Source organism: Oreochromis niloticus, linkage group LG7 (assembly GCF_001858045.2).
Source record: "Oreochromis niloticus isolate F11D_XX linkage group LG7, O_niloticus_UMD_NMBU, whole genome shotgun sequence".
NCBI lineage: Eukaryota > Metazoa > Chordata > Actinopteri > Cichliformes > Cichlidae > Oreochromis > Oreochromis niloticus.
In genome coordinates, this window is record NC_031972.2 from 31644435 (window position 1) to 31658966 (window position 14532).

A 14532-nucleotide genomic window follows, 5' to 3' on the forward strand; every position below is an offset into this window, starting at 1 on the left:
TGTCAGCATATTCTTACTGTGTTTATGTTTTGTTTATGCTGATGGTTAAAATATGGCCTATTTTTAGCTCTCATAGTTTTATTCTTGTATCCTTCTGCAGCTTTTCATGAGTCACACTTCAAAATAATCTGATTAATCTGCCTTGTACTGACCCTTGACCCCCTCAGTCCATCCTCACTCTGAAAAAAGCTGCTTTAGCTTCTCTTTGTTTTACCATTTAACTTTCTTCCTATTGGCTACTCCCTTGGACCATAGGTTTGAACTGGTTTCTGTGCTCACAGTTATTTAGCAGTGTCAGAAAAGCTCTTAAATATTCAAGATATCTCACTCTTGAGAGTTTCATAAAGGCTGTTCTATGATATTCTAAAACTAATGGGACCTCAAGAAGCTGGAGCTCAAAAATGTAAATGTGGGCCTCAGTCAGGCCTAGAGATTGGTTGGCCACATGTGGAAAGAGCTTTGCTCCAGAGAAGATGGCTTATACGGGTTCTTAATCGCATGGTGGATCTTTAACCTCCATTAGACCTCAGGTTGACAGGAATTCCACATTGATTTTCGACCTTGTCTTTTGCGCATAGAGGTTTCTCAAAATTTTTAGAATCTATTGATGATATTGTGTATTGTAGATAATGCATGAACTTTATTCTATGTGTAGATGCAGGTTTTTGCAGATTTGTGAATGTGTACAGAAACATCTGTAAAATGCTCTTTTTATGCCCAGTTGTTTTGCTCGCGTGTTGCCAGTTAACCTAATTAGTTGCAAAATGTTCCTTCCGTTGTTTCTTTTAGTACCATTTACTTTTCCACCCTTTTGTTGCCCTTGTCCCAACTTTCAAGACAAAATTAAAAACTTTGATGGCAGCAGCCATTAAATTTACGAGTTTTGTTAATATTTGCACCTTATTTTTATTTACATTTTACACAGCATCACAAATTTTGGGGAACTTGACAAAATTATTAAATTAAACTAAATTATTTTTATGACAGAAAATAATGAAAGTCATAATATGTCCCCTTTAACGCTTTCTGATTTTTTGTTTTCAAATTGCAATTGATTGTCTAAGCTACTAAATAAGTGGATTTCACGTAAACATGGTTGTAAAGGCTTTTTTGTTGCCATAACAATAAAAACACATGTTACTAATGACATTAACTAACAGCTAAATTAAATCCAGAAAGCAGTCCCTGCATTATTTACAGCTGTGCTTTTGCTGCGTGTTGAAATTTTTCTGCCAAAAGTGAATGCTGTGTTCTCACCCTGTCCTAAACTAAAGTGAGTCTGCAAAGATTTGTACCCGCAAAAAGTTTGATTTTTACCACAGTTTACAAACACTAACATTAGCAAGCTGCCAGTAAACCGATGGACCTCTCTTTGTGCGTCACTTCGTTCCATCAGACAGTTTCAGGGTTATTAAGGCAGTAAAACTTTTGTTAAGTTAAAACATGTTTTCTTATTACCAACATAAATTTAAGTACTAGAACTGGGAAAAAAAGGGGGTTTTCCCCTCAAGGTCCCGAGGGAGAAAGATTAATGGCATAATTTCTGGTTTTTGGACATTAGAAGCTAATGGTACAATGATGATATAGTTTTAAGTTTGTTGCGACTGCTCTTGTGGCTAAAAGGTCAGTTATGCCAGGTTTAAAATTATAATTTGGTCAAACAAGAAGAGATCTATCATCCAGTTCCAGGTCAAATACCATCCACAGGAAGTGATTAGCAGTAACGAGGCGACTAGAGACCACAAGAAGTCAACCACATTCTGCTATTCCAAGCAACATCAAGCAACATATCATCTGATAATGTAAAGTGTGCGAATCCTGAGATAAACTTTTTGCAAAGGCGAGGTGAGTTACTGAAGCGAAACCTGTGAGAGGAAAGATGTTGCTAACTGAGATGTGACACAATTGCAAATGTATTAGAGGAGTTACTTAGTCACCTGGAGACAGGAATGTCTGCTAGCAACCAACCATCAGTGGCAAAGTGATACACAAAATGCAAATCACTTCCTGTGCGGATGCCCCAGTCTCTGCTATGGGGGACACAGAGGAGCTGCTAAGCAAGCAGATACATAATCTCTCATGTGTCCTGGGTCTGTCCTGGGGTCTTTTACCAGTTGGACTAAGAGGCATCCTTGTCAGAAACCCAAACACCCTCGACTGGTGCTTTTCAGTGCTTCAGTCTCAGCCTCTCACAACTAATTGTGTAAACTCCTCCCCCATCTTAAGGGATGATTTTAAGGTACATCTGCTGCTTGTATCCATGAGTTCTGCTGAAATTTTTATCACGATGGCACTAGGTGAGTTAGCAACTTAACAGATTTTGAACAAGTGCTTTGCCAGAAATGTAAGAGAGGCTTTACAACTGCCGTAGCTGTTAATTATCAACATTGATTGACTCCTGTTGTTTTAATTAAGCACATTAAAAGAGAGCTCATGACTGAATGTCGCCTTGCAATATTATGTCCAGCATGTTCCTGTAGCAGCAAACATGAAAACTGCTATAAGGAAGAAATTATAGAATACAAAAACGCTGAATTACTATTTCCAGGAAAAAATGGGGAAAACATTCTGAAAATTCAGTTGCACTTTGGAAAAAAATTTAATTTATCCGTGTAATTAAGATAACAGACGCAGACATGATGAAATGCATTGTGTACATGCCTTGTTGAATTGATGAGTTCTATTTTATTCTCTTCCACCTGAGCCCCCAAATTCTTCTTATTCTCCAAAAGAATAGAGAGCTACTTTCACTAAAGGAAAAGCAAATAATAGATGATGCAGACAAATAGGTCAAGTATTACAAAATTGTATTTTCTTTCCCACTTAATGCTAGTCCATTGTGATTCGAGATAGCCATGGCATCCTTTGTTACCAAACTATGCGGATACAGCTCCGGGATTTGAATTGGAGATTGAGCTGGAACCGAGGACCACGATGACACCACCATCTGGAGCCGTCTCTCTGTTCAATTTTAGGTCATTACAGCCCCAAAGATTTTCCGGCCACCATGATAGTCACAGTCAGTGGTCCAAGAAAAAGGCTGAAGAGGTCCTGCTGAGCACATGGCACACAGCTCCTCGGAGCACTGGGCTCTGACGCCTACATCATTATATGTTGCAGAAAAAAAATCACTAAAGTATTAATAATGGAAATAATATGACAGATGCATACATGAATAGTAAAATCAGCAGTAGAGGTTACACATGGAATAAAAAGTAAATAATACTGAACCATGGAAGAGTCTATTAGAAAGCATCCCAGAGAAGTCACATGACGAGCCAGAGAAATAAGGGATCCTTCTCTTACAGGAAAGAGAAACAGCACCTACCATGTGGCTGTCTTAACAGTAAATTTGTTAGTAGTAACGTATGAGCAGTTCTAATGTTCTGTTTCCAATACCACACAAATGTCAGTATCAAGTCATAGTTACCACTTGGGCTTTTTCTTAACTACAGCTAACATTTTCAGGGTTTAGGTGACTGTTGTGGTTCATCCACACTATACCACACGTATGGCTCTCCAAAGAATAGTATGGCTTTAAGAGATGGATGCATCCCCACTGAAAGCCAATAGATAATTTGCACAAAGCAAAAACGGCAGCTAAAAATACTGTTATTGGAATAAAACAATAGAATACACCAGTGTGAAAGACCATTAGTTTCCATTCATGCCTATTCTTTCTTTACTTCATCAACTCTCCTACATCGTTTGTTGCAATTTAGTTACTTTAAAATGGTGGTAGGATTACCATTAGCCTGACAGGCATCCTTTTATTCTTATATGCTTCTAACAGTAAAACTTTAAGGCAAATATTGTGTATGAGACATGTTTGAAAAGGAATATGTTTTAAAAATCTAATGTGCAATTTGAGAAAAGGTGGAAGCCTCACTTCAGCCAAACATAATTACCAGTAAAAGGTAATCTAACAATAAGTAAAGGTGATTATACAGGGGACTAAAATTATAGAAAAAGCATACTATTTCAATTTAATCGAAACATTTTCAATACAAGCAGTGTGAGGAGACGTAAACATTTTACAAAACTACAACTCTTCATCACCTTGTGTGTTGTGTTTCTACCTTCACTTTCAAAGGTCTCATTTCTGACTCAGTGAAACAGGAGCTGTGATGTAAACTCAAGAAATGAAGCTTCATCATTGCAAAGTCATCTTAAGCCTCAGGCGGGCGTTGGCACTCCTGCGGTGCTGCTGGATGTGCTCCAGTCAAATGAATTACAGGGCAGTGTTTTTCACACAGGGCTAATGTCAGTCTGAACACATGCTTGCAGATGCACAGTGTTGATTTAAGCTTAATGCTGATGTCAGAAAATCTCTAATAAGATCTGTACCTTTAACTGCTACCTTTAACTTCCTCTTTCATAGAGACACCTCTCAACCAAACCATAAACTTTGTGGTGTTTTGATATTATTAAAATACCTCGCGTGTCCTGCACCATGAACCTCTTCACATTATTTTAAATATCAGAAGAGCATCAGTAGTGAACTTACAGCACCACCTGATAATTAAATCACAACAGACATGACTGCTACGTTGTACTTACTGTTTGGAAAACCCATCAAATAAGCATTTATGGCAAAAATCAGCTGAAGGAAAAATAAAAAGTACATAGATGTACTTATAGATTATAGATATTTGAAACTAAAATTGAAACTAAAATTTGTCCTTTTTGTCCAGAAGTAAGTAACTTTAGCCATTTAGCGCCAACTGGTTCTTTTCATTGGGGACTATCACCTTCTTGGGGAACTGCAGCCAACTTCTGTACAACATATTTAATGGGAAGTTTGCAGACTCACTGATATAGGGATGTCGCTCATGTTCACTGTTTTAGTTTAATGTGTTAACAAGCTAAGATAATCTTGCTTAGACTCCTTGGAATGGCACGGGGGTGAAGTCAGTACTTGCAGGTTGGTTGAATAAACTTGTGAGGAACACTGGAGGTTTTTAGCAAAATTACTAGCCTTACTTCTTGGAAGCCCTACTTCCAAGGTGCATGGACCAGAGCTAAAGTCTGAAGAATGGCAAGCTCCATAACAACTGTAGTATAAAGGCCAACTTTATTGTTTGGCTTGTGGCCTTCACTGGGTTCATCATAAAACATATTATAGCCAAGATTTTAAAGATTATATTTTTAGAGTAAAAATGAAATATGAAGCTCACATTCATATAGATCAAACTCATTTCATATCATCGACACACATACAGCCAACTTTGCTCTTAAGATGCAAACCAAAGAAACTGCCCTTTCTGTAGGCATAAATAAATGTTTAACGACACAGTTAATAGCAATTAGTATGAGAAAAACAAGTGCAATTTCAACAGTACAGTATGTCTTGGTTTTTCCACATGATAAAGAAATTCTTCGGTAGTAAATGAAAGAAATCTGTCAGCACGAATAAATAAATGTGCACAATTACATTGGTCATTGCTCAGACTGTAATTAAAAAAGTACTGAATTTACTGAAAGTACTGAACTTTTTAATTTTAAGAAATTTCTATAGTCAATAGTAAAACAATGTTATTACCTAATTACTTTAACACAATATGAATGCTAGTGGGGGAGGTCTTTATCAGCAAAAACTATAAAATTCATGAAAATACAGTTAAAAGTCAGAAATCTGTGTCCTCGTTCACATATTCCAAAGTCAGCCAGTGGGCTAAATGGAGTCTTTGCCGGGCGATTTCTGGTCCTGGGGCCTTATGTTTGACACCCCTGATACAGATTTACCAGTGAGGCACCAGCAAATGATCAAGTGGTTTATAGCCAGTCTAGTCCCAGGCAATGGACTAGAAATACAAACCTAACTCAGGGTAGCTTCCTAATAAATCAACAAATATCATAATATATTAATATCGTATTTTGTATTCATACCTAAAACTTCAGTCTTCTTGAAACTTGGCAGGAGTGTTGCTGGGAATCCGGGGAAGTGCACTGCCACGTCTGAGATCATTTAGATGAGCAGTTGCATTCACAAGCCTGTTACCTTCAAGTTTAACTAGCACAAGTTGGTAATAAAACCACACCTTAACACTTAATCTTAACTCTCACACTGGCCTTTCAATAGAAAAAAAAAGTGACCCAGCCAAAAACTTTGAGCTGACACTGTCTAGAACTCAAACTGGTTCTCACAAAGATAGATGTTTCCAACTTGTTATTTTATTAATTTATTGCCTTTGGTTTCCTGTGACAAATGCCTTCAGTCACTCACTCGTGTAGTTTGGATGAGCAAGTCTTAAGAAAACTGCAACCCACAATCTGCTCTGCTATGTTTTACAGAGGCACAGTCACACACACGCATCCAACCAGTGTCTCCTTACAGCTGTCCTCTTTTCAAAGCACCAAATTAATAATTCCCCACATGTGAGGCATTTAGGGAACATCTGTAAATGGTTGCTAGAACAACACTAGAGTTAGTCTCTCTCCAAACAGGCCCTGCAACACTCTAAACTAAATATGCAAAATGTTTGTTATTTCTGTTTACAAAGCATGGAAATCACATTTTGTCTCATCTGGGGTAAAAAGGATGGAAGGTTCATTACTTCTGACGATAGACGAGAAAAATAACAAAGGTCCTGAAAAAATAAAATAAAATCTGACTTCAAAGCGATGAAGAGAGTGAAAGGGAAGGAATCCTGCATCTTGATGAAGGTGAGCAAAATCAAACAAAAACACAATCAGATCTCATTTTTAGTCATCGGAAAATAAGTACCCATCAGAAAATTACTTAACAGCCCATTCTGTGTTCCTTTTGTTGGCCTTAATTTTTCTTTTTCCTCTTCAGTAATATAGCAACATAAAGTAAACAAATCACGCCATCAGTGTCAGCATAATTAAAACAGAAATGGAAACCCAGAAATGAAAACAAAATAGGAGTAAACAAATGCAGGACGTCAAGATGTTTTCGCAGACTGTAGGCAGCAAGAAGCCCATCAGTGCTATTTTTTACTTAACGTATTATTCTATAGTATTATTGATGAGCCACAGAGGATTATGAAAACGGCTCTGCAACTGTGTCCCCCCCCCTCTGGAAAATTATAAGCATAACAATGTGGTTCATTTTCCATCCAAAGCAATCAGTCTGCTCCACTATCAGCTGAAACTCTAAATACATGTCAAACACAGAGCCTGATAAATGTTAGCAATAATATTTAAACAGCCATAAACACACATTAACTAAGCTAACAGGCTTATATCTGAGTGATAATAAAAAAGTTTTAATTTTTATCATTATGTTTAGTTATAGTTGCTAAACTAACTTTTCATTATATATTTTTTTGTTTTGCCCCATCTGCCTCCTGTATGCATTTTGCATGCTGTATGACTTCCCACTGAAACCTGTGTATGGTATGTGATCATGCATGGGCAACATCTGTGAAAGTATTAGAAACATTGACAAACAGTAAAGTACTATAAGACTTTCCAATATTCAGTGCCACTGAACACTGTTCATTTTGACATTATATCATTATTTTAGTGTTCTTACTATCATCTCAAACATTTTATTCTTATGAAAGTATTTCAATTTCTTACTTATCTACTGCTACTAATGAGATTTTGCAGAATGTGACCAATAACCATGTGATGTCAACTTGTGCTACTTATACTACAATCAGCTGATTTCAGCATCTGCACAGAAAGCATGCTAACATAAAGCTAGCCAAGAACCCAGAGTAATGATAAAGCTGAGTGTATGCTGACCTTAGTCCTGCAGCCAGAGCCTGAACTTCAACAGGTAAAAGAAGCAGTGACGAGTGGTCAGGCTTGAGCCTCCTTTCTACATGTTTTTAAAACATTGACATGCTTTCTTTGGACTTGTTTTCAACTCTGTTTTGTATTCATACCTAAAACTACAAGATCATATGTGTGCCCTTACTCTGATAGGGATTTGTGTTGGTGTGTAAAATTGTAGCCTAAGGTTTATATTTTTAACAGGTAATTATGTGACAATACATTTCAAGTCATTTTACAGAGTAACGAAAAATAATATAACAAATTACCTTCTCGAATGAGTAATTAAATATGTACTGCATTACTTTTAAGAAAAATAACGAGTGTGTATTGCATTAATTCTTTTGCAAAACAACCTCAACATTGATAATCATGGTTTTTGAGTGAATGAATAGGTTGTGCTGGAGGTTATGTTGTGTTATTATTTTAATAGCAGAGCACAGATGAACTAGAGACTATGTAATACTTTGTTAAATCTACAAACATCATTTCTTGAATGCTGTGTGTTTGAAACTTTTTTATGTTTTTGCATTAAAAAACCCCAAAACAAAACAAACAAACAAAAAAAAAAGGGTGATGTTGGGTGGAGGCTCCCTTTTTGTCTTTAGATAATTTTCTCATCCACAAATGAGGAATCAAAAAGAGAGAAGTCCACTGTATATTTTGTCTAATCTGCCACTGTATCCATCTCAATTTATATTACTCAGTCTCATTTCATATAGAATAAATCAATATATTATATGAGCCTTCTGCCAGCCAGATGAATAAATATTACTTGTGCTACTGCCCACGATAAATTTAATGGCTTTCCTACTGACCTCTCCCGAATTGGATGCATGACTGGATGTGTAAATGTCAGCTGTAACATGTTTATGATACAGGAATACGTCAGATCTGTCAGCTGATTCAGCGTGATCAATCTGAATATAGCTATGTGTTCAATAAAAGTGAAATGCAGGCCACTGTGTCATATGTCACCTTTATGTTAGACGAGGGCTCATATAGCCTGAATTCACTTAATATGGAGTATTGCCTTTGAAGACACATTGAATGCGTTGCAAAAGAACCAGTCGTTATTGAACAATACAGCTAATGGAACCTTAAGGGCCGGTTATTGATCAGTGAGCTGCCACTCTTTTAGACTAATGTGATCAATAATTCAGCCATACCCTGAAAAAAAAAAATGTAATAGCGCCAGTGGTGTGGCACTTACCCCTCTGACTTCCTTTTGAGAGAAATGTGAGATGTACACCTTCCTACAAAACATTTCCATTTGTGAGACTGCAATGAAAGCTGCATGCTAGATGCTATTAATACCATGCATTCATGGGAGAGAGAGAGAGGGAGCACTTTTCTATGAAAGGCAGGCTGTTCGTGTCGGGGAGGAATCAGCAAGCCGCTTCGGCATGGTAAAATGGTTTTGATAATGGGATAGGGGGAATGCAGGTGAACTTTGGGAGAATGGAGTAGAGAAAGTAAAAAGGGGAATATGAATAGAGCCTGGATGGGAAGGACAAAAAAGCTGGGGTGTGAATGGGTCAGGCGAAAAAATAAAGCTGTTAAAAGCAGTTTCATCTGGTGACAAAGTGGAGCAAAGTACAGGGGCAGGAGAAACTTGAGCTTTCTTAGGTTGGAGGTTCCGTGATGACAAGGTTTGATTATGTACACGGGCTATGCAGAAGAATAAATGGCCACTTGACATTGAAAAATCTTATCCTTTTTTTGTAAAGAGGGACTGCAGAAAAGTATCACTTGCTAAACAGGACTGGATTGCTCTGTTTTACCCTTCAGACTTAATTATTAAATTTACATATTCCACAGCCTGCAGTGTTAGCCAGCTTTCAGTCCTTGTGTTTGCTGGTGTGAAGCCCATCAAGCACCACAATCGCTCTTCCCTGCGTACTTTTCTAAGGTACCCTGTTGGCTTGTCTGGCTGCTACTGCTACTTCTACTTTCAACATCCAAGCACTCTGTGCCTGCTCCTTTTCTGTTTATACTCTAAAGCCTTTCCCTTAGTGATGCCCACAGTGAAACTGACAACATCTACAGAAATATCCCATTTATTGGCTTAAGCCTGCTAGTAGTTTTGTGTTTTGATGGACTGTTTTGCAGGATTCTGTTGAATGATGTCCCCCATTTAGATACAGCCTGCCCTTTAACTCAGGACTGCTAAAATAAGACAAGAAGTGGAAACCAGGAGGATAAAAGGACTGACACATAGACGAGACAAAGTGAAGCAAGACAGAGAAACACTGTGAAACACCAGGAACCAAAATTCAGCAAACTCTAAACAAGAACCCAGGGCCATGACAGATTATTTAAAGATTTCATGACTAACTCACGGATTTGTCTCGGAGGCGATACTGTGAGACAAGATGACAGTAAAAGAAGGAGGAAATACTTTTAACATGAGCAGCAGCAGGATAAAACCATGCTGTTTGCTGTTTGTCGCTGTGCAGCTGGTCTATGAGAGTCATCTTCTGCCACTGTCAGCAACGCCGCCCTGTGACACAGATTTTTCCACCTAGTCATTATCCAAGATGTTCGGGCAAGGATCTTCCACCATTTGCTCTTTTTTTTTAACTCAAGGTTTCCTCCCGACTTTTTCTGTTTCTCATTATATTCTCCCTGATAGTTAGTGAAATGTGTATATGCGCACAGATACAGGCTGGTGGCACTTTAAAGAGCAACTTGAACACTTGACTCATATTCAGTGGATCATGTGACTTTGCTGTAAATGGCATTTTTTATCATTTTTCATCATTCTCTTATGGCTGTGGTTCTCGTCAAGGATTAAAATATTGCCATCTAAAAGGATGGATATGTATAAGATCTATCTTATACACCTTCAAACTATCTTATACATATCTCACGCACGGGGCGATCCGCGTTAACATGTTAACGGAAATTTGCTGTGTTAATGCGGTTATGGCGTTAACGTCATTTTATTGAGATTAACGCTGACAACACTAGTATAAGATTTTATTGATGCCACTACTACAACTGATTTTTGCTATAAGGTCAGAATCTTTATAGTTTCACTTACTGATCAGTTTCTTGTGTGGAAAGCACAGGTTTTATTTCTCAATTACCACAAAGGTTTGACTCAGGGATGCAAAAGCCAGACTGCCATGAGTTTTCTGTTGGTACACTGTTTTTTCCTTTAATTTGTCACCTGAGGGGCACTGCTGGAGCTCACTCAAGTCCTAAGAGACCAGGACTGCAGCTACTCACAGACAATCCCCCCTTTAAAGCAACTTTGAGATGTCAACATGGTGATAAGACAACAATATGACTGAATAACTCTGCTGTGACGTGAAAGCTGTTTTTCATAATATGTTGATTAACTGTGAGAAATCATTGAGAATAAGACATCTGTGATTCACATTAACTATACATATTCAGAGTCTTGGCAAAACCGCCTACTTTTAAAACAAAAATGTAGAAATTCCTCCATTAATAATGACATTCCTACTAGATGGCACTTGTGACCAGAATACAACCAGTGGACAAGCAGTTAAGTCGAATCCCTTATTGCAAAGAGACACTCTGCAGACCAGCTGTGCTCATCATCAGCGCAGACCAACCCAGACTGGTTGCAACATGTTGGCAGTCCGTCTGCGTTTATAAATTCAACCATCTGCCTGAGAGTGATAGCACTCAGTCTGAGTTGGACCGTGGTTTTTTAGAGACAGGTTGACTCCCACCATGTGACTTGTGCGGTCACCCCTGGACGACCATTTTGTTGCTGAAACTAAATTCAATCAATTGCCAAATGTGCAAAAGAAAAAAAAACAAAAAACCCACTGCTGTCACCAAGCAACTGTCTTCTTCCAGTCCCAAAGAGGTTGCCCTCTTATTTTTACTCTAGTGTGACTGAGCCTTGATCCATTACTTAAGTGGTCTGGACTTCATCCACCCCAGACCCTTTGCTGTGCATCATTCGCTTTTCTGTCCACACTTTTCTGTCTGCTCTAAATTGTCCCTGTCAAGGAATGGCAAAAAAAGACCAGGAATATTCCCCGACAAACTTTCCTGACAGCCAGTGGTTGTCTAAATGGGGAAATGGGAGGTCACCGACCGGTCTCTAGGCATGTGTGAAGATGATCTGACTTGAGGTTGGCTTGAAATTTACAAGCAGAAATGTTAAAGTCATGTCAGGTTGAGTTATAATATTGCTTGATAACTTTAAAATGAAAAGATTCACATGCTGGTTTGCAATTTTGACCATAAAGACTTCCAACTTAAAAACTGTCCTCATTTCAAGAAAAACTACTTATGACACTGGAACTTTTTTCCTCCTCAACTATTTCCAGGAAGATAAAGGCTTTGATGAAGTCGTTTTTTTTCCAATATATTTTATACTTCTTGAATCACATTACACATTTATATTTAGATGTTATATTTGGACATTTTGTTAACCAAATTTTTTTCTTAGCTTTCCTTTCTTCAATCTGCTACTTAATTTGTCTCCCTTTCTCTTCTTGCTTTTCCTAACAAAATTACAGCGATAAGAGCACTCAAGGGGGTGCTTGTTCACACACAGATGAACATTCGGCCAAACCAGCAACCATTCAACACCTCATGTCCCTTTTTCAGAATGAGCAAAAAATTATAAAAAGCCTCTCAGACTCGTGCAGGTTTGATCAAGACTGCTTTTGACATTATCGGCCCCGTGGGTGCTGTTACTATTCTCAGCTCCATATACCTCCTCTTCAAACTGCACGCCCCTGAAAAGAATTAGCAACCTGTAATAACAGAGTAGCAGGCTAAAACCTACGGCTTGCTACACAGCCTGAGCTCCACGCCACGGTTCAGCTGCCTTTAAACCTTCTAACAAACATCTGGGCTTTCTATAAAAGCGAGGAGGGCTGAGCACGTGCAGCGTACCTGACACCAGATACTCCCTGTGACACTGGGCTTTAGCACACCTAGAAACAGCCATTACCATCGACTGAGATATGCATGAATGCCCGGAGAGTTTATGAGGGAAATGTGCACAATGTTTCCTCACACTTATGCCCCTGCTCTGCAACTAAATTACAATGCAAGCATGAGCAAAACCAAAAGCATACAAAGCCTCTGCCCTTTATCAGTTCAGCTGTAACATGATATTTGTATGCTGTAGGGATTCTGGGAGAGGCTGGCTTTACACTGAACTAGAGGTCTGGCAAAAAACAGGAACTTTCTCAAGGGTCAGAAGTGAATGGCTTGAGTGTTTTCCCTTGTGTTAAGTGGCGGATCAAAAAATATGATGACTGACATATTAGCTGGTGACAGGAACCATGTCGAGGCGCCAGTTTATGCTTCCAAGGCTGTCGATCCCCGCGCCCAGCTGAAACTGGGTTTATAGGACCCAGGGAGCTGAGCCGTTCCAACATGACACGCTAATGGCTTCAAGTGGTTAAACGGAGTGCACTGTGCCATTTCATTGCATGAGCACTATCTGCGAAATCTGACAAGTTGATTCCTCGGAGGAGAGATAAGAGGCAATTTGTTAGCCCAGTAGGATTAACTACACCCCTGCTCTGGATTTTAGTCTTGGCTTCAGAAGTGACAGACAGAATCCAGCTGTGAGTTTTAGTTTGGGAGTCTGCTGACACCGTGGAATTGGGAGAGGATACATCACAGATAATAATAATGAAGTTTTGTTTCGCCATAGCTTTATTCGGTTATTGTGTGTAGCTGTGGCTGCCAGACGTTTGCAGGTTGGATTCCACACCTCAGTTTGTGTGAACTAAATGCTGAACCCCGAATGTCCTTTGGGAATGTTTCTCCTGGCTGCAATTTCAGCCCGGCCTCTCTGCCGAAATCTGATTATGTAAACTTTGCGAGGCTCACAAGAGGAATCTACATAGAAACACATTAGATATGCTGTAAGTCATATGACAACTGAAATGCTATAAAATCCCCCAAATAAATGAATAGGTGGAATTATCTCCAAGCAAAACTGTTTTTTTCTTCTTCTCCTGGAAATATGACCGTTCCAGTGTTTATGCTGAACAGTGATATATGTGTCTATATAAGCAGCTGTCGGTATGTCTACAACATTTGTCATGAAAGCAAAGTGTTATAAATTATTATCCCTTTGGCTTAATGTGACTGATTAGTATAAATCAAGAACAGAACATCTTTCTTTTCATTTTCTTTTCAAGTTCTGAATTTCCCTCTCCTCGTTTACCGGCTCAGTTTCTGTGCTGGCACTGCCGAACCCTTCCCTACCGCCGATCTGCTCCACTATTTACCTTTTCTTCCTGTCCAAGGGCGCGGTTTCTGTTAACAGTGGGTAAGGTCTAGTATTGCCCCTCTGTACCCTTGATTTATGTGGTACGAGGGGTTTGGAGGATAAATATTAAAACATGGCCGCTCCATTGGCTGCCAGCAATAACAGGCTGACTGGTTTCCTGTGCAGGGTTAGATTGCCTTGCCTTGCAGGGGCTTTGGGGACAGCAAGGCCAGTGGAGGGGAATCCAAGGGAGGATAAAGTGGCAAATAAAGCGACAGAGAGAATAATCAGCGCAAGGTAAGTCCACATGTGAGTGCAGTATTCACTCTAAAACAAAGTAGCACCACAAACATGGCTTGCACTGACCATCTCAAGGGCACGACCGTGGGGTCAAGAACAGAGAGTCATCAGAGGACAATCAAGATTCTGCTGCCAAAATGGTGAAAGAGGGCGTCCTGGTACTTTCAGAGAGCATCCCATCGCTGAAGGTCTTTGACAGTGTCCTTGAGCTGCACACTAAATCTAACATGTGCCTGTGGTTCTGCAAACAACCAACCATG